Here is a 4467-nt window from a genome sequence, read left to right as displayed (position 1 = left end):
ATGTCATCTTTTAGAGAATTTTTTTTTTCCAATGAAAGTTTTGTTGTCTTCAAAGTCATATTAAAACATAAAAACCCTTTATATCCTTTTTACTAGAAATATTTTTTAGTTCAGTGGGTAAATCACAAAAGCACATTTACCAAAAAGAGGATGATGAGGAATATTTAACCAGACCTGAGGAATGTGCCTGCAGTGGGTTGAGTTCCCTGAAGGACTTTCTTTTGCACAGCTGGAAGCATTGGAAGGAGCTGCTTCATGGCAAGGTGAAGTCAGAGTGCTAATCATTTCCTTTCCAGTCTGGACTCTTGTTTAAAAATGTAAGAGCTGCAAAGTTTAATGGTAAATGTGCATTGTGAATATTCAGAGCAGCAGCTTTGTGTTTGCTCTTGCTGCGAGTCATTCAGAGGATGGTCTGGCTCCTTGGAACATGCCCTGGATGCTTTCCTGTGCTTGTGCTCTGGGCTGACTCTGGGCAGAGAGCATCCCAGTTAAAAAGGGACCAGTTTCCCTTCTCACTCCAGACTGAGCACAGCATCCCTGCACATGCAGGGTTAAAGATCAGAAAGAAGAGGATGGTGTTTGATGAGGCTCCTGGTGAGGTGAGTGCAGCCAGGCACTGCAGGGCACTCAGGGAGCTGCTCCATTCCTCACTCACCTGGGTGCTGGAAATGCACTATTCACCTTGAGAGTTGCCTGGTCTGATTGATTTCCTCCAAGGGTGACAGGATGCTTAATTTTCAGATGTTTACATTGTCTGCAGAAGGGGAAACTGACACAAACTGAGCTGAGCAGAGTCAGAATGTGCAGTAGAAACTAGCTGTCATATAAACTCAGTTTGCTAGTGTTGATCTTTGTGGGTGAGTAAGGTGGAATATCAGTAGTTTTACAGTTCAGGAATCATTTTCCCACTGAAGGAGTGGGGCTGGTTGATGAGCCTCAGTTCCAGACCCTCACTCCATCCTAGAGGAAGTTCAAGCTCCAGTGCATCAGTGAATATAGACACCATCTCCCATCTCAAAATCACAGCAATTTCAGGGCTGTGGCCAGACTGTGGCATGGTTTTCCTCCACCTTCAGCCATGTCAGCCCTCCCTGGAGCTCTGTGCTCTCATCCTGCTGCTCTCAGTGAGCAGAGCTGCTCCCTGGCAGCAGTGAGCTGCCAAGCAGTGCCCCCATTTCCAGGTGAGATCCTGTCCCAGTGAGCAAGGAAGGGATTTCTGCACAGAGCCAGTGGGTCCATTCATAAAAACCTTTGAGATTAAAAGAATTCATAGACACTTGAAAAATTCTTGTGGACAGATCCAGCTTCCAAGACAGGAGATATTAATGGAAATAGAGTTAGACTTGACATGTGAATAGCTGAGCTCCAAAAAGACTGGGCTTGCTCTCTCCTTGTCCCTACCCCACTGAAAGCTCTCCTGGTTGTGCTCCAGATGCAAAATCCCAGTTTTACCAGCTGTGCATGAGGATCACACGAGCTGCCCCTCTGCCTAACCAGCTTTGGTCCTGAGGATTGCTGTTCCTTTCAGGAGTCTCTGGAATTTGCTGCCACTGAACAACACCACAACCTTCTGAACAAAAGGGAAATTCACAGCAGCTGCCTACAGCCCTGAAGGGAAACCATCAAGGGGGTTGTCTGTAAGGAAGTGTCAGCTGGTAGCCATGGAGGACACTCAGCATCAATTACTCCTTTAGTAAGGCTGGGTACATTTGAGTGATGTCCTGAATCACCAGGAGAGGAATTTTCATGAAAGCAGTTCTCATTCTGTAGCTGTTGCATTAGTGGCCAAGTTATGGTCAAGGTCAAACAACTTTGAAGTTCTCCAGGTCAGTTCTCAAGGCTGTTCAGGATCCTGACTGTGACCCCTCTCTTCCACAAGGCCCACATGAAGAAGGAAGTACTTTCAGAGCAGGAATCTGATAAAGGTCACACATTAAAAATAAATCCCCATGTTCTGATCACAGACTGAGAAAGTTGATAGAACCATAAGAGTCTCTGCACAGCTTACTTGGTTTGCTCTAAAGTCAGCTCCATTTGTGATTTAAATACCTTGAGTTATTTTGGGCTAACACCCATGTACAAGAGAAGATGCACAGCCTGGCTGGTGTGTTGTCACAGCACAGTGACTTGTTTTAACCCCTCAGCTGAACAGAGCTTGATTTGTTGTGAGAAGCTTGAGAATTGCTTTAATTCAGTATCTCCAACACTTCTATTATTTCTAGAGAAAAAGAGAGGTAAAACCTTAGTACTGTAGGTACTGCCCCTTTTCCTTGGCACCATCTGCCTCTGTGGAGTTTGTTTTCCAAACAAGGCAGTCTCTCTTCTCCCTTTCTTTTTCCCAGGCTCTGCTGAACCCTAATATTTTAGAGAAGGCTCAGAACAATGCCCACTGCTTTTGTTCATAGAATCTCAGAATGGTTTCAGTTGGAAAATCACCTTAAGGATCCTCCGGTTCCAACCCCTTGCCATGGGAAGGGATTCTACCTTCTAAAATATTGCTACTGTCAATTAGACTGAGAATAAACACTTTTTAATTTGTGGTGACATTTAAAAGCAATTAGGAAGTTTAAATGTTAAATGTGTGGTTTTATCTTTCCAGTTAAACAGAGTTTTGGAGGAAAAAAGATATCCCAAATATTTAATTACACACTTACAACTGTATAACAGTGTATGACAGTGCTACAAAAAGATTTTTTAATCCCTTGCATAAATGCTTTAATTTCATGTTCAGGGTGTGGTGCTCCTGAAACTACTGACACAGGTAGTTTCTTATTGTAACTCCTGTATCCAGCATTGTCTGGGAACAACAGGGGTGTGCATTTCTTTATCTGCTCCAGGCAAAATCACCCAGGTGGCTGAAAGCACCTATACAAACCAACCCTGATGATTTTTCCCTGGAACAGATTAATGAGGCAGATCTAGTCAGCTGCAGACTTCATCTGCTGGTGGTGAGCAGCAGTTGAGGCTGGATCTGCAAAGGGATGTCTCTGGACAGGTCCAGGAGAGAGGAGCCAGCCCCACCTGGCCTGTCTGCTCCCCAAAGCTGATTATAAACCTGAACTGACACCATGCTTGGGGCTGACTTTATTTTATACAGGTATCTTCTAGAAAGCAATGCTTAACATGCCTTGCTAGGTCTAAGTGGCATCCTTGACTCAGGAATTTCTTCTGTATTGTATAAATCTGATATCAGCCTGCAGCAAGGATCACACACTCTTTGAATGGGAAGATCTGTGCAGTGTCTGGTGACAGTGCAGGTGTTGATTTAAAGCTTTCTGCTTTTGAGCATACAGAGGTTTCCTGGAACAGATAGAATTATTTCACAGCCTCTATGGCTTCCTTCCCACACCAGCTCCAGATTTTGAGATGGGCCTTTGACTGCTGTTCTTCCCCAGCCAGACCTTGTTCTCCAGCCTGAGACAGTCCTTATTTCTATGACCTGTAGATTTTTATAGGCAGCCCCAGCTCCACCAGCTCTTTCTTTTGATCTTCTGGGGTCTGCTGTACTCTTGGCAAGGGATAACAAAGCTCTTCAGCCTGTCAGCTTTGGAAGATGATGGCCCTGTGTCCTGCTGTCCCCAGCTCCATGCCTTGTCTGTAACCTGATGCACTTGGCCACCTCTTAGCTCTCAGTGTTTCTATAGGTGGAGACAATTGCTTGGCACTTAAATATTAACGTGCTAATTAATAATGAAAGCTGAGATTGTAGTTAGGTTTAAAGATTTAATTGGGTGAGGAGCTGGCAGAGGAGCAGTCCATGACAATGAAACTGTGCTATTAATGTCTACATATCTATATATAACTATTTTTCCCCTCTAGCATGCACAATAGAAGTAGCCGGAGTGTGGATGTCTGCAAAGATGTTTGCTTGAGGCACTTGGAACCTTGCAGCAGGAAATCATAAAGCACTAGGTATAGGTTTTTTATTATTTTTTTTCAAAGGGGTTTTTAAAAGTCCCATTAAAAGTTTTCATTCCGAGTCCTAAAAACGGAACAGGAAAAAGGAAACTTCCTGGAGAGAAATACAGTCCTAATATATAGTGCAATAATGCTGTTTAAGAGGGCTGTAACTCCAATTTATAATTCTGTCATTTCAAAGTCCGAGGAGCCAAGCGCCTGTGACGGAGCGCGCGTGGTGACACGAGCCGTTGCCAGAGCACGCTGCTCCCGCGGAGCGCCGCTGCGCGCAGCACAGCTCAGTGTTTCCATTGGCGTTTGAAAAATGCCTGTGTCAAAAGTATTCGCTGGCTGCACTGTGCAGCCGGGCATCGCAACCCTAGAGCAGCGGCGCTGGCGGGCAGCGCGGGGTTAACCCGCTGCCGCCGCCCCATTGGCGGGAGCGCCCCCCCCGCCCCGCAGCTCCCATTGGAGGCGCCCGGCCGCGTCTCCCCGGCCGGGGCAGTGCTGGCCGCTGATTGGCGGGCGGGCGGCGCGCGGCGGGCGGGGCGGGCCCCCATTGGCTGGAGC

Source organism: Erithacus rubecula, assembly GCF_903797595.1.
Source record: "Erithacus rubecula genome assembly, chromosome: 10".
Classification (NCBI taxonomy): domain Eukaryota; kingdom Metazoa; phylum Chordata; class Aves; order Passeriformes; family Muscicapidae; genus Erithacus; species Erithacus rubecula.
The sequence above is the reverse complement of the archived record's forward strand: the minus strand, read 5'-3'. Positions refer to the sequence as shown.